At 40.7% G+C, this 25,670-nt stretch overlaps 1 long non-coding RNA gene across 1 annotated transcript in view; it reads right to left on the bottom strand.

Moving 5' to 3' along the window:
- Positions 1-25,670, bottom strand: part of LOC109548275 (uncharacterized) — a 389,180-nt gene that overhangs the window by 303,148 nt on the left and 60,362 nt on the right. Inside the window, exon 2 of the long non-coding RNA XR_004522820.2 lies at positions 23,272-23,361. This is a non-coding gene — a long non-coding RNA (uncharacterized lncRNA). The remainder of the gene's footprint in view (positions 1-23,271; positions 23,362-25,670) is intronic.

A 25,670-nucleotide genomic window follows, 5' to 3' on the forward strand; every position in this document is an offset into this window, starting at 1 on the left:
CAATGGAATATTACTCAGCCATAAAAAGAAACGAAACTGAGTTATTTGTAGTGAGATGGTTGGACCTGGAGTCTGTCATACAGAGTGAAGTAAGTCAGAAAGAGAAAAACAAATACCATATGCTAACACATATATATGGAATCTAGAAAAAATAAAAAATGGTTCTCAAGAACCTAATGGCAGGACAGGAATAAAGATGCGGATGTAGAGAATGGACTTGAGAACACAGGGAGAGGGAAGGATAAGCTGGGAAGAAGTGAGAGAGTGGCATGGACATATATACACTACCAAATGTCAAATAGATAGCTAGTGGGAAGCAGCCGCATAGCACAGGGAGATCAGCTCGGTGCTTTGTGACCACCTAGAGGGGTGGGATAGGGAGGGAGGGAGGGAGACACAAGTGGGAGGGGATATGGGGATATATGTATACATATAGCTGATTCACTTTGTTATACAGCAGAAACCAACACAACAATGTAAAGCAATTATACTCCAATAAAGATGTTTTTTAAAAAAAGTGTTTAAAGTGGTTTAGCCAACAGACATATATACTTTTCAATCATTAAAATAAGGATAAAATATAAACAGTATGTACTGTGAGGAGGAATATTATTATATGAAACCCAGACTAAGGAGAATTACTATAGCCGAGTCCTAAATTTTACTTTAGATTTTTCTAGAGGGAAATAGGAAATTCGGTGAATTATATAATCCTCACTCATTAAAATAGAAACAAAGTTTTTGTCCTTGGGACTAAAATCTAAGAGAAAATTATTGCATGAATCCATATATAAAGAACATTACAGAACAGTAATACTCAACTTTTAAAGCAATTTTAAAGATGCAAACATGTTCGTCATGTGATCATTTCTTATATTAAACCCCAAGGGCATAATATTAAGTCTATTTCTATGATAGCATTTCTGCAGAGAAGTAAACTAATGACATCCAGGTTTGTGATTTTCTGATGCCAGAATCTGATGTGGAGAACCTGGAAACTCTAGAATATTAGATGATTAGAAATTCTGTTAGATTACCTTCCTCAAATACAAAATATCATGGCTGTGCTTTTGAGACTGAATTCTCTTAAGTGTATCTGTAGTTCTGTTGATGCCTGATGTGAGATCCATGTGCTTTCAATAACAGAAATGCAGGGAACAAGATGCCATTTGGTTACGAAAATCAAAGAGAAGCACAGAGGATCTCAGTCATGGTCCCTGCCTGTCCTGCCCACAGCCCTTGTGGACACATTTGCTGAAAGGGTCCTACCACGTGGACCTGGCCAAAGCTAACTAGACCGGGGCAGTCACTTGACTTAAAGTCCGATAAACCACAGGCCACTTAAAACTTATGACGTGGCTCAGTCATTGAAAACATAAACTTGTCCACTCTGATACTCTCCCTTCATCATTTAAGCTAAAATATAATACTGAGATTAGGGCAGTTAACTGTGGAAAGAGCAGTTGAAAGATCATGATAAAATAGAAGCCAGGATTCCTGTTGCTCCATGTGCAAAACAAAGAGAAAAAGCTACAAGAAGCAGAAGATATGAAGCGGAGACGTGCATGGAGATAAAAATGAGAAAACTGAGCAGAGAGAGGATCAAGGCACAGGCCTGCAGTGGGGCCGAAAGCACATCGGTGTCAAAGCTCTAGAATTCAGACCCTTCCGCCTGTCTGGAGTCTATGTGCCCTGCCCTTTCCTGTCTGGCTCTGCGGTTTTCCCTCGTTTCCTGTGTGCAGGTCCCCTTAAAATAAATGGTTCATTACCTGAGATAGTATTCTAAGTCACTCTTTCCACACCCAAAGAGGATAAATTAAAATATATTGCTCTAATATTCTGGAAATTCCTTTATAAATAAAGAGGCATATGTTTGCATCCAAAAAATAATAAAATACATACGTGTGTATATATATATATATATACACACACATACATATATATATATATATATATATATATATATATATTGCTTTATCTATGGAAAGAAACTTTCACCTCTCCAGCAGATTGGTTGCCGGGGTTCACTGAGCCAGAGACAAACTGTCCTCAAGCAGCATCTTCTTAGTGGTCTGGACGAATTGAAATACAAAACAAACTTTGACATGAGAGAAAGAAATATTTAAGAACAAATACTACCAGTAATCTGCCTCTGTGTGTGGGTGTGGGTGTGTGCGTGTTGGTGGGCAGGTGGTGGGGGAGGATGTTGGTACACTTCCCTTGAATATCTGATTTGAAGCGACACTGCTTCCTGACCAGGGCCAGCTGGCATGGTTAGGGGCAGGTAGGTTAGTCCTAATAATCCAAGACGCTTGTAATACAGTCCATCTGAATATTGAAAAATGTCAACCCAAAACATCAATTTTGATTTGGAAGAACTAATGGAAGAAAAAAGATAATGAGGGATTAGTAACCAAGATGGCGGAGTAGAAGGTCCTGCTCTCACTCCCTCTTGTGAGAACACCAGAATCACAACCAGCTGCTGGACAATCATCGACAGGAAGACACTGGAACTCACCAGAAAAGATATCCCACATCCAAAGATAAAGGAGAAGCCACAATGAGACGGTAGGAGGGGTGCAATCACAGTAAAATCATATCCCGTAACTACTGGGTGGGTGACTCACAGACTGGAGAACACTTATACCACAGAAGTCCACCCACTGGAGTGAAGGTTCTGAGCCCCACTTCAGGCTCCCAACCTGGGGGTCTGGCAACGAGAGGAGGAATTCCTAGAGAATTAGACTTTGAAGGCTAGTGGGATCTGATTGCAGGACTTCAACAGGACTGGAAGAAACAGAGCCTCCATTCTTGGAGGGCACACACAAAGTAGTGTGCACATCGGGACCCAGGGGAAGAAACAGTGACCCCAGGGGAGACTGAACCAGACCTACATGCTAGTGTTGGAGGGTCTCCTGCAGAGGAGCGCAGTGGCTGTGGCTCACCGTGGGAACAAGAACACTGGCAGCAGAAGTTCTGGGAATTACTCCTTGGCGTGAGCCCTCCCAGAGTCCTCCATTAGCCTCACCAAAGAGCCCAGGTAGGCTCCAGTGTTGGGCTGCCTCGGGCCAAACAACCAACAGGGAGGGAACCCAGCCCCACCCCTCAGCAGTCAAGTAGATTAAAGTTTTACTGAGCTCTGCCCACCAGAGCAACAGTCAGCTCTACCAACCACCAGTCCCTCCCATCAGGAAACTTAAACAAGCCTCTTAGATAGCCTCATCCATCAGAGGGCAGACAGCATAAGCAAGAAGAACTACAATCCTGCAGCCTGTGGGACGAAAACCACATTCACAAAAAGACAGACAAGATGAAAAGGCAGAGGGCTATGTACCAGATGAAGGAACAAGATAAAACCTCAGAAAAACAACTAAATGAAGTGGAGATAGGTAACCTTCCAGAAAAAGAATTCAGAATAATGATAGTGAAGATGATCCAGGACCTCGGAAAAACAATGGAGGCAAAGATCTAGAAGAGGCAAGAAATGTTTAACAAAGACCTAGAAGAATTAAAGAGCAAACAGAGATGAACAATACAGTAACTGAAATGAAGACTACACTAGAAGGAATCAATAGCAGAATAACTGAAGCAGAAGAATGGATAAGTGATCTGGAAGACAGAATGGTGGAATTCACTGCTGTGAAACAGAATAAAGAAAAAAGAATGAAAAGAAATGAAGACCACCTAAGAGACCTCTGGGACAACATTAAACGCAACAACATTCACATCTCCAAGAAGGAGAAGAGAGAGAGAAAGGACCCAAGAAAATGTTTGAAGAGATTATAATCAAAAACTTCCTTAACATGGGAAAGGAAATAGCCACCCAAGCCCAGGAAGCACAGAGAGTCCCATACAGGATAAATCCAAGGAGAAACACACTGAGACACATAGTAATCAAACTGGCAAAAATTAAAGACAAAGAAAAATTATTGAAAGCAGCAAGGGAAAAATGACAAGTAACATACAAGGGAACTCCCATAAGGTTCACAGCTGATTTCTCAGCAGAAACTCTACAAGCCAGAAGGAAGATATACTTAAAGTGATGAAAGTGAAGAACCTGCAACCAAGATTACTCTACCTGGCAAGGATCTCATTCAGATTTGATGGAGAAATCAAAAACTTTATAGACAAGCAAAAGCTAAGAAAATTCAGCACCACCAAACCAGCTCTACAACAAATGCTAAAGGAACTTCTCTAAGTGGGAAACACAAGAGAAGAAAAGGACCTACAAAAACAAACCCAACACAATTAAGAAAATAGGAACATACATATCGATAACTACCTTAAACATGAATGGATTAAATGCCCCAACCGAAAGACACAGGCTTGCTGAACGGATACAAAAACAAGACCCATCTATATGCTGTCTAGTGTGCCCTACGCCCCACTTCACAGCTAGGGACACATACAGACTGTAAGTGAGGGGATTGAAAAAGATATTCCATGCAAATGGAAATCAAAAGAAAGCTGGAATAGCAATACTCATATCAGATAAAATAGACTTTAAAATAAAAAATGTTACAAGAGACAAGGAAGGACACTACATAATGATCAAGGGATCAATCCAAGAGGAAGATATAACAATTATAAATATATATGTACCCAACATAGGAGCACCTCAATACATAAGGCAACTGCTAATAGCTATAAAAGAAGAAATTGACAGTAACACAATAATAGTGGGGGACTTTAACATCTCACTTACACCAATAGACAGATCATCCAAAATGAAAATAAATAAGGAAACAGAAGCTTTAAATGACACAATAGACCAGATCAATTTAACTCATATTTATAGGACATTCCATCCAAAAACAGCAGATTACACTTTCTTTTCAAGTGCACACAGAACATTCTCTAGGATAGATCACATTCTGGGTCACAAATCAAGACACAGTAAATTTAAGAAGATTGAAATCATATCAAGCATCTTTTCTGACCACAACACTATGAGATTAGGAATGAATTACAGGGAAAAAAACGTAAAAAACACAAACATATGGGGGCTAAACAATACGTTACTAAATAACCAAGAGATCACTGAAGAAATCAAAGAGGAAATCAAAAAATACCTAGAAACAAATGACAATGAAAACACGACTATCCAAAACCTATGGGATGCAGCAAAAGCAGTCCTAAGAGGGAAGTTTATAGCAGTATAATCCTACCTCAAGAAACAAGAAAAATCTCAACTAAACAATCTAACTTTACACCTAAAGGAACTAGAGAAAGAAGAACAAACAAAACCCAAAGTTAGCAGAAGGAAAGAAATCAAAAAGATCAGAGCAGAAATAAATGAAATAGAAACTAAGAAAACAATAGCAAAGCTCAATAAAACTAAAAGCTGGTTCTTTGAGAAGATAAACAAAATTGATAAACCATTAGCCAGACTCATCAAGAAAAAGAGGGAGAGGACTCAAATCAATAAAGTTAGAAATGAAAAAGGAGAAGTTACAACAGACACTGCAGAAATACAGAACATCGTAAGAGACTACTACAAGCAAACCTATGCCAATAAAATGGACAACCTGGAAGAAATGGACAAATTCTTAGAAAGGTATAACCTTCCAAGACTGAACCAGGAAGAAATAGAAAATATGAACAGACCAAGCACAAGTAATGAAATTGAAACTGTGATTAAAAATCTTCCAACAAACAAAAGTCCAGGTCCAGATAGCTTCACAGGTGAATTCTATCAAACACTTAGAGAAGAGCTAACACCCATGCTTCTCAAACACTTCCAAAAAATTTCAGAGGAAGGAACACACCCAAACTCATTCTATCAGGCCACAATCACCCTGATACCAAAACCAGACAAAGATACTACAAAAAAAAGAAAATTACAGACCAATATCACTGATGAATATAGATGCGAAAATCCTCAACAAAATACTAGCAAACAGAATCCAAAAACACATTAAAATGATCATACATCATGATCAAGTGGGATTTACCCCAGGGATGCAAGGATTCTTCAATATACACAAATCAATCAATGTGATACACTATATTAACAAATTGAAGGAGAAGAACCATATGATCATCTCAGTAGATGCAGAAAAAGCTTTTGACAAAATTCAACACCCATTTAGGATAAAAACCTTCCAGAAAGTAGGCATAGAGGGAACTTTCCTCAACATAATAAAGGCCATATATGACAAACCCACAGCCAACATCGTCCTCAATGGTGAAAAACTGAAAACATTTCCACTAAGATCAAGAACAAGACAAGGTTGCCCACTCTCACAACTATTATTCAACATAGTTTTGGAAGTTTTAGCCATGGCAATCAGAGAAGATAAAGAAATAAAAGGAATACAAGTCGGAAAAGAAGAAGTAAGTCTATCACTGTTTGCAGATGACATGATACTATCCATAGAGAATCCTAAAGATGCTACCAGAAAATTACTAGAGCCAATCAATGAATTTGGTAAAGTAGCAGGATACAAAATTAATGCACAGAAATCTCTTGCATTCCTATACACTAACAATGAAAGGTCAGAAAGAGAAATTAAGGAAACAATCCCATTCACCATTGCAACAAAAAGAATAAAATACCTAGGAATAAACCTACCTACCTAAGGAGCTAAAAGACCTATACTCAGAAAACTATAAGACACTGATGAAAGAAATTAAAGATGATATAAACAGATGGAGAGATATACCATGATCTTGGATCAGAAGAATCAATATTGTGAAAATGACTATACTACCCAAAGCAATATACAGATTCAATGCAATCTCTATCAAATTACCAATGGCATTTTTTACAAAACTGGAACAAAAAATCTTAAAATTTGTAAGGAGACACAAAAGACCCCGAATAGCCAAAGCAGTCTTGAGGGGAATAAATGGAGCTGGAGGAATCAGACTCCCTGACTTCAAACTATACTACAAAGCTACAGTAATCAAGACAATATGGTACTGGCACAAAAACAGAAACATAGATCAATGTAACAAGATAGAAAGCCCAGAGATAAACCCACGCACCTATGGTCAACTAATCTATGACAAAGGAGGCAACGATATACAATGGAGAAAAGACAGCTTCCTCAATAAGTGGTGCTGGAAAAACTGGACAGCTATATGTAAAAGAATGAAATTAGAACACTCCCTAACACCATACATAAAAATACACTCAAAATGGATTACAGACCTAAATGTAAGGCCAGACACTATAAAACTCTTAGAGGAAAACATAGGAAGAACACTCTTTGACATAAATCACAGCAAGATCTTTTTTGATCCACCTCCTAGAGTAATGGCAAGAAAAACAAAAATAAACAAATGGGACCTAATGAAACTAAAAGCTTTTGCACAGCAAAGGAAACCATAAACAAGACAAAAAGACAATGCTCAGAATGGGAGAAAATATTTGCAAATGAATCAACGGACAAAGGATTAATCTCCAAAATATATAAACAGCTCATGCAGCTCAATATTACAAAAACAAACAACCCAATCCAAAAATGGGCAGAAGACCTAAATAGACATTTCTCCAAAGAAGACATACAGATGGCTAAGAAGCACATGAAAAGCTGCTCAACATCACTAATTATTAGAGAATTGCAAATGAAAACTACAATGAAGTATCACCTCACACCAGTTAGAATGGCCGTCATCAGAAAATCTACAAACAACAAATGCTGGAAAGGGTATGGAGAAAAAGGAACCCTCTTGCACTGTTGGTGGGAATGTAAATTCATACAGCCACTATGGAGAACAGTATGGAGGTTTCTTAAAAAACTAAAAATCAAATTACCATATGATCCAGCAATCCCACTACTGGGCATATACCCAGAGAAAACCATAATTTAAAAAGTCACATGCACCCCAATGTTCATTGCAGCACTGTTTACTATAGCCAGGTCATGGAAGCAACCTAGATGTCCATCAACAGACAAATGGATAAAGAAGATGAGGTACATATATACAATGGAATATTACTCCACCATAAAAAGGAATGAAATTGGGTCATTTGTTGAGATGTGGATGGATCTAGCGACTGTCATACAGAGTCAAGTAAGTCAGAAAGAGAAAAACAAATATCGTATATTAACGCATATATGTGGAACCTAGAAAAATGGTATGGATGAATGGGTTTTCAGGGCAGAAACAGAGACACAGATGTAGAGAACAAACGTATGGACACCAAGGGGAGAAAGCAGCAGGGGGGTGGCGATGGTGGAGTGATGAATTGGGCGATTGGGATTGACATGTATACACTGATGTGTATAAAATTGATGCCTAATAAGGACCTGCTGTATAAACAAATAAATTGAATTAAATTAAAAAACTAAAAAAAAAAAAAGAAAAGAAGTAGATTGGACTCGCCCTTAAAGCACATGGAAAGCGGCTGAACTTCGCCAAGGATACAGTTGCCCAAAAAGGGTGTGTGTGTTTTTCCTGAATATATTCAGGCAAAATGCATACACCCTTTTAGGCCAACCAAACAAGCGGGCAATGCAAATCAACACTACAAAGAGGTATCACACACACACAAAAAAACAGATAACGAAGTTGATTAAAGACATATTTTCCAGGAACAGACAGCCTGGATTTGAATCCTGGCTCCCAAATCTGCTAGAGGTGAGACTTTTAACAAGTTACTGTGCCTTTGTTTTCTCATCTGTACAATGGCGTCATTATAACACCTTCCTTATGGAGTGTTTATGAGTTTTAGAGGAAAGGATCTATGGAGATCATGTAGCACAGTGCCTGGCACATAGCAGGCTCTGGATAAATGCACTTTTATCCCTCATCTGGGTACCCGTGTTTCGGTTATTTCAGTCACTTTATTCTCAGATGCTGTTCTCAGGAGTCATCTTTGGGAACGTTTCAAAGGAGCAGAATTAAAAGGCAGAGCATACTTAGGGAAGGTGGTTATATTGATGCGGTGACATGAGGGGATTTGGGGATTAAATGCCTGATTTTGAAGAACTAAAATTCCAAGACCCTGGCTGAGGATGAAGAGACTTTTTTATGATAGTGAAGATTCAAATGTCCATTGAAAGATCTGGTATCCTACGGGAAAATATCCATTTTAAAAATACTAACTAAAACAATTTTTGAAGTCACCTTCTGTCCTTTTATTGTTTTCACACTCACTATTTCTGGACCTCACTATAATTAGGTTCTTATAAGCTCGCTTCCATAGAATTTCTTTGACTTCCCAAAAGGAAGTTCCCAATCTGAACACCTGTAGCTGACACTATCGATACAGGTGTATCAGTGTCTCAACGTTATCCCTCAGCCACAGACCTCTGACTGCAGGTGTCTGCATCTGCGCCAGCAGGCATTTCATAGAACCAAAGAGCTGCTCTGTATCATGTGGCAGAACAGAGGTGCTAGGAAGAAATATGCTTGAGAGCAGACTTCAACCAAAGACCTTAGGAGTCAGTATATAAATATCCAGCTCCTCACTCTTCAGATAGGATAACTCAAAGGCAAGTGTTTATCCTATTTCTCAGAGTTTCCCTGACAAATTAAGCCCTAGTCACCCACTGGGGTGGCTGAGTTAATAAAACACCCTTATTAGCTATCTTTTCTTCTCAATATTACTTTTCCACCATCACCCCACCCCCACTAATGTTCTCAGATAAACTACTTGCCCTTGAATCCATGTCTCAGGCTCTGTATCTGGGGGAACACAAATAAAGGTAGCATCTCTGCAGAAATCTTTTCCTTAAAAAACAGTCTAAAGTGTCCAAGAGAGCAGTTAAGCCTCCCAACCTGCATTCCACATTGACTTCTCTTCCCTTCTTCCCCACAGATTTGCCAAACTGCCTAGAATATATCTGTCATGGTCCCCGAGCCTAAGAACCGAGAAGTCTCCAGTGGGTCTATGATGAAAACCACCACTGTGATGAAAACCACAAAACGAGAGGCAGCCCCGCTTTGTCATGGGAACAAGCCCAGGAGACAGAGACACAACTCAGTGTTTGCCCTTCATCTTCACTCTCCAGTACAAAGTGACTGGCTTGCCTTTGACTGAGGTACCAGAATTCCCATGGTGAGGACCGCCAGGCAATTAGGTTCTTGCCCTCTCCAAATTTCAGCAGGAACACAGAAGTTTTATTTTTAACTGTGTAGGAAGGCATTGCCATGGTAACGTAAGAACTCCAAGAACAATCTGATTGATTGATGATGTGGTGGTGAAGGAGGATTGATGTGAAAGACAGTGAATTAAAAAATCATAGAGCTTTATCACCCTGGGCTGAGTCTATAGATCTTGGTTATTAAACACTAACAGTATGTATTATCTGTTTATCCTTATGCAAAAGGAAACATGGCCATTTTCCTACTCTGGTCCCCCAGAGCAAAACAATAAAGAAAAAATAATCATCAGGGAAGTGAGCCGGTCTCATGAATTTAAGAGAAATGTGATCAATGTAGCTGAAAGAACATAATACTTGCTGGGCCGGCTAGCAGAGCGGAGCATTCAGAAGCCCTACGCACCAGGCAGTTGATGGAGAGCATTCTGCCGCTCCCTCCCCCAAGGACATTTTACTTTCGACCACCCTCTTTTCAATTAATCTTCCTGTTTGTAGTAGGGATAGTGTATTTGAAAAACCCTCTAAGTATTTTCCCTCTTGGAAAACGCAACTTCTTTCCTTACAGCCCAGACACTGTTCATGCCCCAGGGAAGGTAAGGGACTGCCATACACTGTTGGTGGGAATATGAAATGGTACAGCCACTCTGGAAGATAGATTGGTGGTTTCATAGACAACTAAACATACTCTTAGCATACGATCCAACAATCACACTCCTTGGTATTTACCCAAGGGACTTGAAAATTTATGTCCACACAAAACCAGGCACAAGGATGTTTATAGCAGCTTTATTCATAATCGCCAAAACTTGGAAGCAATCAAGATGCCCTTCACTGGGAGAATGGATAAATAATCTGTGGTACATTTTTTTTATATAGGTGCAGAAGAATTTATTGAAACACTGGACAAATATTTTGAAGCCATTGTATTTGCCTTTCATGTGTGTGAGAATAAAACAGTTGTATATTTCAATAACAGTTAAATCTTGGTTAACCGTGGATTATCCATTAACTTTTTTTTTAACGTTGGACCAGGTTTAACCTTGGTCTACCGCTTACAACTGTCCTGGTGACAAGTTCATTAGCTAAGTTAAATTTAATTTGAACTTTGGTCTAAACAAAAGCACACTAGGAAAATAAAGATGTGAAGGAACTTTATCAAGCATTCCAAAAGCAGCTAGAAATTACTTGTAGTTTTCTAATGAGTATTATCTATGTCAGTATCCTTGATTGGAAGCAGTCTAGATGTCCTTCACCGGGTGAATGGATAAATCAGCTGTGGTACATCAGGCAAGGAAATATTATTCAGCACTAAGAAGAAATGAGCTATCAAGTCATGAAAAGTCATGGAGCAAAGTTCAATGCATATGACTAAGTGAAAGAAGCCAATTTGGAAAGGCTACACACTGTAGGATTCCAATTACGTGACATCCTGGGAAAAGAAAAACTATGGAGACAGTAAAAGATCAGTGATTGTCAGGGGTTAGTGGGGAGGGATAAACAGGCAGAGCACGGAGGACTTCTAGGGCAGTGAAACTACTCTGTATGACACTACAGAATACATGTTATTACAAATGTGTCTAAAACTGTAGAATGCACAACATGAACCCTAATGTAAACTATGGACTTTGAGTGATTAGGATGTGTCAGTGTACGTTTACCAGTTGTAACGAATGTACCACCCTGGCGGGGGACGTTGGTAGTGGGGGGCGGCTGTGCGTGTGGGGGGGCAGGGAGTATATGTACCTTCCCCTCAATTTTGCTGTGAATCTAAAATTGCTCTTAAAAATCTATTAAAATCAATAATAAACAACATACAGGAATATATATAGGGAATATATATCTCTCACACATCTGTGTATATGGAATAACCAAATAAGAAAGACTCCTAAGTTACAGCTGGTTGTCCCCCTTCCCATAGATGTGATCTTGAGGAAGCCTGTATCTTATCTGCAAATTCTTAGATAATACAGAGTCCTCCAATCACTTCTAGTCACAAGTAACTTCATTTTGGTAGGTGCCTATTCCTGTGTAGTAGACAATGCTGCAGACTTTCTTTGAAGTTCAGATTTCTCCCCTCTGCCAGCTCAGGCTGGAAGGGAGCAGTGGGGGAAAGACGTGGTCACTTATTCTATAGTGTTTACCTGCCCTGCCATGATCAAACAGTGCTTAGTTCTCTGCGTTGTATTTACCTGTCTAGCACATCCACCCCTCATCCTCCACGCACCAGGTGGACTCTCCCCCACAGAGTTGAAGAGTAGGAGGAGGGATAGTAAAGGGCAGGGACAGAGCTTACCTGAGAGGTACTACTGTGTTTTGGCCTTGGTGCCATTTGGACTCTTGTTTATGATGTATTGGTGGGTTCAGCAGAGACTTCCCTCATGATCTCTCACACAATCCCCTTAACACAGCTGATACTCCCTCCAGCCAGCCACTTAATTACCATCCCTCAGCACCCTAACACCTTAGGATCCTAACACCCTCCAAGCTACCCTCTCAAGCAGAGTTTCTGTAAACTTGCTCCAGGCTGTAATTCACACTGGATGTATCAGAAATACGCATCCTTTGTTCCTACAGACTGGGAGGGCAGGCCACTCCCTAGGCAGTCACTTTTCTTTGCTCTGTCATTAGTCAAGTCTGCTAGCTACCATAGTCTTCTGGCCTTTAGGTTCCTGTAGGTGTCTATGGCATCACAGTCTCCAGGGCTGTCATGCCCTCCTAATAACTCTTCTCTTCTACAAGTATAAAATCATTAGTTGCTTTAAAAATTCTTTATAAGATGTGCTTTCAACGCTGTATCAGTTAGCTATTGCTGTGTAACAAACCAACACTTGTGGTTTTAAAAACAACCATTTACTATAGCTCACGAGTCTACAGGTCAACTGATGGTTCTTATCTAGAACTCATATATGTATCTTCAGCCAACTGCCAGGTCAGCTGGGGACTGGCTGGTCTACAATAGTCCCTTCTCATGTGAAGCAGTTGGCTGACTCTTAACTGGGGTGATGGGTGTGACTAGGCCATGTGTTTCTCATCTTTGGGCAGGCTAGCCTGGACTTGTTCACTTGGTAGAGGCATGATTCCAAGAGAAAGCATGGAAATGTGCAAGGGCTCACAAAGTCTAGGCTCAGAACTGTTTCACCATCATTTCTGCCACTTTCTAAACAGACCAAAGAACATTACAAGGCTTGATCCAAGAGGTGAAGAAATAGACTTCACCTCTTGATGGAAGAAATTGCATGTTCAAATTGAAAACTATATGGAAACTGGGAGGAGGTTGAAAGATTGGGGACATTTTTGCAATTAATCTAGTACACAGGCCATTCTCTATCTTGGTCTTTGTAATAAGCTCTAGCTCATACGGATCCCTCTTAAAGCTATTTATGTTAGTCTAGGCTAAGATGGACATTAACTTGTATGGGGAACTGCAAAGAAAACTTCTGAATAACACTGATATTACTGTTGACTAGTTTTTTTTTCCTTGCCCCTGACGCAAGCTAAGTCACTGAATTCATGTAGCAAATTTTTTGGCTCCTTGTTCAGAACATTACATATGTAGAGAAGGAAAAAAACTTTTCCTCTACCCTCTTAGGTATCAGCTGGGGCATTTGAATTAAAATGACAAAAGGCAGATTAACAGGAAAAAAAGCATTTCTATTTTATTGATGTCAATTTTTTAATTTTACAAGCATGGGGTGGGGAAGAGGGTCACAGAAAGGAAGTGAAAAACCCGAAGAAGCATTTAGACTTTGAAGCTTATATACAATTTTAACAAAGGGTGGTAAATTGCAGAGAAGTGACTAGACAAAAAAAGGGCAGCCTAGGGGTGGTAAATTGTGTGAAGGAAAATATATGAGGAAACCAATGGTGGATAAGTGTTGTTTAGTAAGGTTTGTATGCAGTCTCAAGTTGGTGCCCTCTCTGTGGAGCCCTACATCAACGACAACCTACATCAAGGACACATGGCAACTCTTGCCATGGGCTCTCCTAATCTAAACCGGACAGCCCCCTGACTCCATCTTAGGCAAAATAATCACCATGTAGTAACCCTGTAGCATCCTGACCAATCACCTAATGCCATCCTGCCAGCTGGAATTTTCTTTGTCTTGAGGCTATAAAAGTGCTACTAGCCCACAAAGGGGGTCAGCTCTCCCTGGTCTATCAGGAAGTCAGCCCGCTGTACTTGCAGCGCCCTCATTAACTCTGCTCTGCTCTTTGCTCTCAGTAAACTCACTCTTTTCTAAAATACTTCACGTCTGGAAATTCTTCTTCCAACCCACGCTCGGACCACGACACTCTCCAGTGACAAGAGTTGTCTAGAGTGATTAAGAGTCATTCTCTTCCTGATACGGAAGAGGGAGACACCTTTACAAATGGAAATTTATGTTAACTTTATGAAAGGGAAATTTATGCCCTGCTTTTAGACAGAGAGGGGCAGAAAACTCCTCCTGCCTCTGCTGTTTCTTAATTGCCTTCATCTCATAGTAATCCTTATGCCAAAGTGGCATATTTTGGGATGCCATATTCCAATCCCCTTCATATACATACATCCCTGTTCAATTTCATCTTGTTAGTTTAGGTCCATTTCTTCACTTTGAGAAGCCTGAAAATGTAGTCCAGGCTGTTCCCCGTCAGTACAGACAGTACAGGAAAACCGGGACCAATCAAACGTGAAAGTTCTTGGTCAAAGCAACAGCTTATGCCACACTTATGATGCCTCTCTGATCCGATGCAGCTCAAAGAATTAGAATCAAGAGCTATGGTCTTATCAGTTTGTGGTGGGAGGTGTATGGTTATTGTGAGAAAGACCCTCTTTACCTGGAGCAAGCCCGTAAGATTCAATACAGATGTGAGGTGCAAGTCAATCCATCAGCCCTTTGTGGGTATAAGCCTAAGACAATTCAGAAAGCAATGCAAGGGACTTCCCTGGTGGCGCAGTGGTTAAGAATCCACCTGCCAATGCAGGGGACGCAGGTTCGAGCCCTGGTCCGGGAAGATCCCACATAATGCAGAGCAACTAAGCCCACGTGCCACATCTACTGAAGCCCACGCGCCTCATCTACTGAAGCCCACGCGCCTAGAGCCGGTGCTCCACAACAAGAGAAGCCACTGCAATGAGAAGCACGTGCACCACAATGAAGAATAGCCTCCGCTCGCTGCAACTAGAGAAAGCCCATGCGCAGCAACGAAGACACGATGCAGCCAAAAATAAATAAATTTTTAAAAAAGAAGAAAAGAGAGCAATGCAAGAGGAAAGAAAAGAAATCAGACTGGACAGCAACATGCAAAAGAATCAAACTGGATTACTCTCTCATCCCATGCACAAAAATAAACTCAAAATGAATTAAAGACTTAAATGTAAGACCTAAAACCATAAAACTTCTAGAAGAAAACATAGACAGGGGCTTCCCTGGTGGCGCAGTGGTTGAGAGTCTGCCTGCCGATGCAGGGGACACGGGTTCGTGCCCCAATCTGGGAAGATCCCACATGCCACGGAGTGGCTGGGCCCGTGAGCCATGGCCGCTGAGTCTGCGCATCTGGAGCCTGTGCTCCGCAACGGGAGAGGCCACAACAGTGAGAGGCCCGCATACAGAAAAAGAAAAAAAAGAAAACATAGACAGTAAGCTCTTTGACATTAGTCTTAGTAATGTATTTTTAGATATGTTGCCATGGGCAAGAGAAACAAAAGCAAAAATAAGCAAACGGGATTATCAGACTACAAAGCTTTGCACAGTGAAGGAAACCATCGACAAAATGAAAAGGCCGCCTACTGAAAGAGAAAAGATATTTGCAAATGATATATCCAATATGGGGTTAATACCCAAAATATGCAAAGACTTCATACAATTCAACATCAAAAAATAAACAACCCAATTTTTGAAATGGGCAGAGATCCTGAATAGACATTTTTCCAAAATAGATGTACAGATAGCCAACAGGCACATGAAAAGGTGTTCAACATCACTAATCATCAGGGAAATGGAAATGGAAAGCACACCTGTCAGAATGGCTATCATCAAAAAGACCACAAATACCAAATGTTAGTGAGGATGTGGAGAAAAAGGAATCCTCATGCACTGTTGGTGGGACTGTAAATTGGTGCAGCTGCCATGGAAAACAGCATGGAGATTCCTCAAAAAAATTAAAAATAGAACTACTGTATGATCCAGCAATTCTGTTTCTGGGTATTTATCCAAAGAAAATAAAAACACTAATTAAAAAAGATATATCCACCTCTATGTCCATTACAGTATTATTTACAATACCAAGACATGGAAGCAACCTAAGTGCCCATCCATAGGTGAACAGATAAAGAAGATAGGGTGTATGTATACAATGGAATATTACTAGGCTATCAAAAAGAATGAAATCTTACCATTTGCAACAACATGGATGGGCCTAGAAGGTATTATGCTAAGTGAAATAAGTCAGACAGAGAAAGACAAATACTCTGTGTTATCACTTATATGTGGAATCTAAAAAACAAATGAATAAAGATAACAAAACAGAAACAGAGTTATAGATACAGAGAACAAATAGGTGGTTTCCAGAGGGGAGGGGGGTGGGAAGGAAAGAAACAGGTGAGGGAGATTAAGAGGTACAAACTTCCAGTTGTAAAATAATGAGTCACTGGTATGAAATGTACAGTATGGGAAATATAGTCAATAACTATGTAATATCTTTGTATGGTGACATATTGTAACTAGACTTAGCATGGTGATCATTTTGAAATGTATAGAAATATTGAATCACCATGTTGTGTAACAAGAACTAACATAGTGTTGTAGGTCAATTATACTTTGAAAACAAACAAACAAACTCACAGAAAAAGAGATCAGATTTGTGGTTATCAGAGGAGGGGGTGGGGGGAAGGGAATTGGAGGAAGACAGTCAAAAGGTACAGACTCCCAGTTATAAGATAAACTAGGAATATAATGTACAACATGATCAATATAATGAACACTGCTGTATGTTATATATGAAATTTGTTGAGAGTAAATCCTAACAGTTCTCATCACAAGGAAAAATGTTTTTCTATTTATTTAATATTGTATCTATATGAGATGATGGATGTTCCCTAAACTTACTGTGATAATCATTTCATGATGTGTGTAAGTCAAATCATTATGCAGCACACCTTAACTTACACAGTGCTGTATGCCAATTATATCTCAATAAAACTAGAAGAAAAAAAAAGAAGTCAAAGAGTGGGGACAGTAAAGGAATCAATCAAAAGGAAGAATCCAGAAAAAGAAAGAGAAATTAGTGGCAAAACTTACTTTTACAGGGGCAAAAAGCCTGTTGGGATATAAGACAGGGAAAAGAAAGTGGGACAAATCTCTGATTCATTTCCTGCCCATCCTTTGGAGTGCAAAAGCTATTGCCTGTTCGGCAGACTGCTTTAAAAGTCCTTCCTAGGAAAAAACCTACCAAAGGAGACAAAAGACCTGTATGCAGAAAATTATAAGACACTGATGAAAGAAATTAAAGATGATACAAATAGATGGAGAGATATACCATGTTCTTGGATTGGAAAAATCAACATTGTGAAAATGACTCTACTACCCAAAGCAATCTACAGATTCAATGCAATCCCTGTCAAACTACCACTGGCATTTTTCACAGAACTAGAACAAAAAATTTAACAATCTGTTTGGAAACACAACAGACCCCGAATAGCCAAAGCAATCTTGAGAATGAAAAATGGAGCTGGAGGAATCAGGCTCCCTGACTTCAGACTATACTACAAAGCTACAGTAATCAAGACAGTATGGTACTGGCACAAAAACAGAAATATAGATCAATGGAACAGGACAGAAACCCCAGAGATAAACCCACGCACATATGGTCACCTTATCTTTGATAAAGGAGGCAAGAATATACAGTGGAGAAAAGACAGCCTCTTCAATAAGTGGTGCTAGGAAAACTGGACAGGTTCATGTAAAAGTATGAGATTAGAACACTCCCTAACACCATACACAAAAATAAGCTCAAAATGGACTGAAGACCTAAATGGATTAAAGACCTAAATTCCATCCTTGGAATTCCAGAAACTATCAAACTCTTAGAGGAAAACATAGGCAGAACACTCTATGACATAAATTACAGCAAGATCCTTTTTGACCCACCTCCTAGAGAAATGGAAATAAAAACTAAAATAAAGATAAACATAAATCACAGCAAGATCCTTCTTGACCCACCTCCTAGAGAAATGGAAATAAAAACAAAAATAAACAAATGGGACCTAATGAAACTTCAAAGCTTTTGCACAGCAAAGGAAACCATAAACAAGACAAAAAGACTACCCTCAGAATGGGAGAAAATATTTGCAAATGAAGCAACTGACAAAGGATTAATCTCCAAAATTTATAAGCAGCTCATGCAGCTCAATAACAAAAAAACAAACAACCCAATCCAAAAATGGGCAGAAGACCTAAATAGACATTTCTCCAAAGAAGATATACAGATTGCCAACAAACACACGAAAGAATGCTCAACATCATTAATCATTAGAGAAATGCAAATCAAAACTACAATGAGATATCATCTCACACCGGTCAGAATGGCCATCACCAAAAAATCTAGAAACAATAAATGTTGGAGAGGGTGTGGAGAAAAGGGAACACTCTTGCACTGCTGGTGGGAATGTAGATTGATACAGCCACTATGGAGAACAGTATGGAGGTTCCTTAAGAAACTACAAATAGAGCTACCGTATGACCCAGCAATCCCACTACTGAGCATATACCCTGAGAAAACCATAATTCAAAAACAGTCATGTACCACAATGTTCATTGCAGCTCTATTTACAATAGCCCTGAGATGGAAACAACCTAAGTGTCCATCGACAGATGAATGGATAAAGAAGATGTGGCACATATATACAATGGAATATTACTCAGCCATATAAAGAAATGAAACAGTTATTTGTAGTGAGGTGGATGGACCTAGAATCTGTCATACAGAGTGAAGTAAGTCAGAAAGAGAAAAACAAATACCGTAAGCTAACACATATACATGGAGTGTAAAAGAAAAAGAAAGAAAGAAAATGGTCAGAAGAACCTAGGGGCAAGACGGGAATAAAGATGCAGACCTACTAGACAATGGACTTAAGGATATGGGGAGGGGGAAGGGTAAGCTGGGACAAAGTGAGAGAGTGGCATGGACATATATACACTACCAAAGGTAAAATAGATAGCTAGTGGGAAGCAGCCACATAGCACAAGGAGATCAGCTCGGTGCTTTGTGACCACCTAGATGGGTGGGATACGGAGGGTGGGAGGGAGGGAGACGCAAGAGGGAAGAGATATGGGGATATATGTATATGTATAACTGATTCACTTTGTTATAAAGCAGAAACTGACACACCATTTTAAAGCAATTATACTATAATAAAGATGTTAATTTTAAAAAAAAGAAGATTAACTGGGAAAATTCATAAAGTGCCTTCCATTATCATCAGCAAACCCCCCCTTCACTTAGTATGTTATTCAGCAATAAATATTTCAAACTAGAAAAAAAAAAAGATATGAAATAGCTCACTCAGGGAGCAGGAGTATAAATGAGCTAGGAAATGTAGTGAGACTGCCAGGCAGCAACAGAGGCCCACTTGAGGTTAGTGGCCATAAATTGGAAAGGGCTCCAGTCAGCATAATCATGAGCTTTACCAGCCATGCTCAGTTGAACAGACACAGAATCAGTGGAGACTTGGATTTAAACAGGGTTTTGCCAAGAGAATATGATGAAGGGAGAAAAAGAAAGGAAATTAAGAGTAGATATGAGGGGGCTTCCCTGCTGGCGCAGTGGTTGAGAGTCCGCCTGCCGATGCAGGAGACGCGGGTTCGTGCCCCGGTCCGGGAAGATCCCACATGCCGCGGAGCGGCTGGGCCCGTGAGCCATGGCCGCTGAGCCTGCGCATCTGGAGCCTGTGCTCCGCAACGGGAGAGGCCACGGCGGTGAGAGACCCGAGCAAAAAAAAAAAAAAAAAAAAAAGAGTAGATATGAGGGAGTAATGTCATTTGGACCATGAAATCCAAGTACGGTAAGGGGGGAGGTGAGGACATGAAGAGGCTGTGAGAGACGGTGAAAACGGAGGATCGATGGACTGTTGGTGCCAGTGATGCTGAAGAAGTTGTGTCGCTGGGATACCGGAGGGAGTGAACTGCAGAGAGAACATCAGAGTGGTTTGCTTAAAACTGGCATGTAGGGCTTCCCTGGTGGCACAGTGGTTGAGAGTCCGCCTGCCGACGCAGGGACACGGGTTCGTGCCCCGGTCCGGGAAGATCCCACATGCCGCGGAGCGGCTGGGCCCGTGAGCCATGGCCGCTGAGCCTGCGCGCCCGGAGCCTGTGCTCCGCAGCGGGAGGGGCCACAACGGTGAGAGGCCCGCGTACCGCAAAAAAAAAAAAAAAAAAAAAAACTGGCATGTAGACATGGCAGTCATTGGTAATGGTGAGGTCTAGGGTGTGGCCAGGATGTAGAGGCCGAGACAGGGTGGAGGACAAGATCATTGGAGGAGAGGAAGCCAACGAACTGAGAGGTGAGGGTCCTGGAATAGTTATTTATGCAGATGTTGAAAACCCCAAGACATAGTGAATGCTTCTAGTCCTCAGAGGAAGCATGACATTGAACATGCTTTAAGGAATGAGGAACAGAGGGAGGTAGGGTTGGAAGATGTCTGTCCCGGGAGAAACAGCGGTTACAAACTGATTGAAATGCAAAGCTAGGAATTTCAGGGAGAAGATAATTTCAGGGAGAAGATAAGGAGAATGATCTGGACATGGCGAGAAGCATCAGGAGGAGATGGAACCCATCTCCAGGCTCTGTGGTGTGAAGAGTATACCAAAGAAAGCAGCCACCACATGAGAGGAAGGCAGGGGAGACAGAGTTCACTTGTGAGAGCAAGATGGCAAAGGGAAACTTCAGAGAAGAGGATGGAGAAAGAAGGTTGATGACTGACCTTGAGTTCCAGAGGGCACAGTAAAGCGGATTTGAAAATTTGGGGAGCGAGAGTAGGGAGCTGAGGTCAGAGAAGGGGGTGCACAGAGCCTTACAGGCATTAATATCCTGGGGAATGAGGGGTGAGCTGAGATAAGTAATCCCAGGAGTAGTCATCCTGCTGATCTCAAGGCAGGGAGAGGTGCTAACGCTGTGAGAGTTGCAGGGAAGGAAGTGGAAGGGGCGTTTACAGAGTTCTCGGGAGCCTGCTTCCCTCTTGCCTATAGAGGTGGAGACCACCGGGAGAGGAAGTCTTCCCTGCCACGTGTGGATTTCATCACTCATTGGGCGGGGAGATTATGGATGATTTAAGCGTCCTTCTTTTTGCTCATTTGATTCTATCATAAAAGTGTATCCCATTTGTGATAAGAACATTTTTTCTAATTCCAGAAACCTCCAACTCTTTCACCTACCGTGTGACTTTGAAGTAGTCACTGTTTAAAGTGTAGAGATTGTCTCCACTTGTTCACAATTTTGTAAATCAACTGTACTTCAGTTTAAAAAATGAGAACAGAAGATTAAAGTATTTCCAATATATACAAATATAGGCGCATGTTCTATCACTCACATAGCAAAGGCTCTCCCACACATGTGTAAATCTACATTCCAGAATCATTACCAATTGGCCTAGAATCTAGTCTTTCCCTGCTGTTACTAAAATATTTAACCCCTAGGAATTACACTGCTCTAACTACTTTCTAAATGTTCTATTTCTTTGTATTAATTCATGAAAGTCAAGAAAATTAATCCTGAAGAAGATCAGAGAAAACAACCAGAGGGAACCACACTGTTTTAATTAAATCAACATTAGGAAGGAGAGTGTGCCAACTCTCCCACCTACCTATTTCCAGACGCTGGAAGGAATTCATTTGTGAGAAGTCAACAGAAGTCAATCCAAATTATTTTCAAAGCATTATGAGGCAGATTATTACAAATACCAGGAGAAGCTATTCACACAGACCCAGCCCCTGATAAAGCCAAAGACAGAGCACTTCCTTCTTGGCTAATGACAAGAAGGTACATTATGTCATCCTGTCCTCCTGTGAATTCCTTCCCACCAAGAGAGCCCTGTCAACACTCCCATAAAATCCATTTCTGTATAAACAACAGACTATTCGACTCTCCAGATTGCAAGAGAGACTTCTAAATGGGTCTTTTAGAATAAAATGTGTTTCCTGAAGAAGAAATTGGAATGGCCATTTGGAGCACTGAAAGTCCGTATTTATCCAAGGAACAGGAACTTCTCGTAGAATTACTTTCCCCCGAAATGTACAATCTTGCTGTTACATTTTTTTTAAAAAAAGAGAGAAAGAAAACCCTCTCAGCCCAGTATTTACTAGCCTGTCCGAGCATTTTTAGCAATGATAGCAATGAGGCCTCAGCCTGTATTGGCCGTCCGTGCTCCAACCATAGTCCCAGGCTGTATGCCAGCTTTTAAAAGGCCAACCTGACTTTAGTCCAATTCCTTTCTGACCCAAAGCGCATTAACCTGGACTCCTTGTCAGGTCTGTTTGTGCCTTACATCTAGTTTTAAAGGAGAGGTTGTTCTGGGTCAAGAGATGATTTCTAATATTTCCTCTTTTAAGTTGTCTAAAATTCACAGACTGATGTAATTAGACAGCAGGAAGATCACTGGGGACAGGATAGCTGCCCATCTGTGTAATGAGATTTGGATGCTCAGCTTTGCTGAACTGTGGATTCTAGCCCCCATCCAGTTGGCCAGAGGTTATTTCCACAATATTTTTCTTTCTTCTTCAGTTAAATTTAAAACTATGAAAGGAAGGGGGCCCCTAATCCTTCCTCAGGAGCAGAAGTGATGCAGATCTTATCGGGAAGACTTTTTCCGGGCCCAGCTTAAGTTTTTGTTGGCTCAGCATTAGTGCATTTTTTCCTAAGTCTTTCCTCTTGGAGCTCAGTAGACTGTTTAGCCCAGCCCTGCTATTTGTGTTTCAAATGCTTGCAGATGGTTTATATACTCCCTCCTCATCCCTGTTTAGCTGCACTGTAACATACCTAACTGTTTCATTTCTTAATCTCCCTGACCCCTACCCTGTCCATGCATGATCAATCAGTCCTCAAATAATTATGGCTTCTGAATTTCCTATTATTTTTCAACGTTTTCCTAGCATTTGGTGAAGTGCAATTGTATTGGCTTGCTATTGCTGTGTAACAAATAACCACAATATCTTAGTGTTTACCATTAACCATTTGTTTAACTTACACATCTGTGGGTTGTCTGGGACCAGCAAGGCTGTCTGACTGGGATGGTTCATCTGAGTTGGCTCTGCTGCACATGTCTTCTGTCATCCTCCTAGGGCCAGAGGGCTAATTTAGACATGTTCTCCTCACAGCAATGGTAGAATACATAAAGGAGAGTGGAAATACACAAGGCCTCTTTAAAAAGAAGTGACACACCATCACTTCCACCTTTTTCTATTGATCAAATCAAATCACACGGCCCAACGCAAAATCAAGTGACAGGGAAATATGCTCCATTCCTTTAGTAGGGGAACTTCAAAGTCACATGTCAAATGGCATGGATACAGGAAAAGGTGAAGAAGTAGGGCTAAAAAGTCACAATGGCCAGCTCATCTGAGCCATAACACAAGCTTCAATTTAAGATCTGATATCATTCATTGTTCCCTTTGAGTACCACCAAATACCTGCACAGCATTGCTGATGCACATCAGAGATCATGAAGCCTTCAAGGGCTTATAGAACTTGATTTACAAAGTGCCTGGCAGAATAGAGATGGAACTTGTTTAGGAGGGAATCATTAAGTCCCTCCAGAACCAGATCAGGATGATTATTGGAGACCTGAAGAACAATCAGTGTCATTCCAAACTCAGGTGATGAAATAACAATGATAGGCAGTTTTTGTTGAGCATCTACTATGTTCTAAGCCATCTGTATCTAGCCTTTTATTGATGGCATCACCACAAGGCTGCAAGGTATTATTGTCACCACTTTCAGAGAAGGAAACTGACTCTAAAAGATCAAGGAACTTGCCCAATATTACACTGAATTTTTAATCTGAATCAAAATTTTTTAAACTGAAAAGGTTAGTTTCAAACTCATATTGGTCCTAATCCCAATAATATATATTCTATTCAATAATTCCAATGAAATGAGGCTTAAGAATTCTGGGTTTCCCTGGTGGCGCAGTGGTTGAGAATCTGCCTGCCAACGTAGGGGACACAGGTTCCAGCTCTGGTCTGGGAAGATCCCACATGCCACGGAGCAACTGGGCCCGTGAGCCACAATTACTGAGCCTGTGCGTCTGGAGCCTGTGCTCCGCAACAAGAGAGGCCGCGATAGTGAGAGGCCTGCGCACTGCGATGAAGAGTGGCCCCCACTTGCCACAACTAGAGAAAGCCCTCACACAGAAACGAAGACCCAACACAGCCATAAATAAATAAATTTAAATCATATGGGCTTCTAAGAAGACCTCTGCTTAAAAAATAAAAAAAAAAAAAGGGCTTCCCTGGTGGCGCAGTGGTTGAGAGTCCGCCTGCCGATGCAGGGGACACGGGTTCATGCCCCGGTCCGGGAAGATCCCACATGCCACGGAGCGGTTGGGCCCGTGCGCCATGGCCGCTGAGCCTGCGCTCCGCAACGGGAGAGGCCACAACAGTGAGAGGCCCGTGTACCGCCCAAAAAAAAAAAAAAGAAGAATTCTCTTACTGTCTGTAATATATACATACATACAGACAGACAAACTCACCATATAATTATATGAGGGGAAAAATCTCCAAGAAATGTAGTTAAATGAAAAATGCAGAACAGGTTACGTAAGATACATATGCATATACATATCTTTGGTGTTTAAAAAAGGCAGTGGAGCAAAGGTAGGTAGGAAGAAAATAAAAGTCTGTGTATGTATTTGCTTATCTATTCATGAGGAAACTCTAGAACAATACACGAGAAACCAAGGACAGTGGTTACCTATGAGGAAGTGGACCAGGGACAAGAAGTGGGGGGGGCAGAATTTCATGGCAAATCCATTGATACTTTCTGATTTTTTGAATAATGTGAATGTTAAAGCTATTCATAAAATTAAATTTAAAGAGAAATAAATAAATATTTGGCCAAGGTAGGGTGGAAGATAGGGCAGAAAGATGAGATAAGGCTTTGAGAAGTTTTGACTACAAAGCTCCATTGAAAGGGCAGAAGATTAGAAGGGCACTTAGACATCCAAATGGCCCTCCATCCACTATCAGACTATTATTTGAACAAGAAAATGTATCACATAGACAACCCCATCTAGAACAGTGCTAAGGGGACAGTGACCTAGAGCTGTTAATGGGAGATTCGATGTCATCCCTCTGTACTAGATGTTGACCAGTCCTGGCTGTATTTATCCCCAAACTGTAGAGCCATTTAATCTGCAGCCTTGAATATCTCTCCATCGTACTGTGGCAGATTCTCAGTTCTCTTTCTTCCTCCTATAGTATTTTTTTTGCTGATGTTCCTGTTTGAATTTTCTTTTTATTTTTTATCAGTTCCTTATAGCTCCTTGTTACCAATGCATTTGAATTATATCTCTTGAAGCAGTGATTGTTTTTACCATTTACAGGTTATTGTTAAACGTCTATTTAGTGTGGACTTTGGCTATAAGGT

The sequence above is a fragment of the Tursiops truncatus genome, chromosome 17, assembly GCF_011762595.2.
Source record: "Tursiops truncatus isolate mTurTru1 chromosome 17, mTurTru1.mat.Y, whole genome shotgun sequence".
Taxonomy (NCBI): domain Eukaryota; kingdom Metazoa; phylum Chordata; class Mammalia; order Artiodactyla; family Delphinidae; genus Tursiops; species Tursiops truncatus.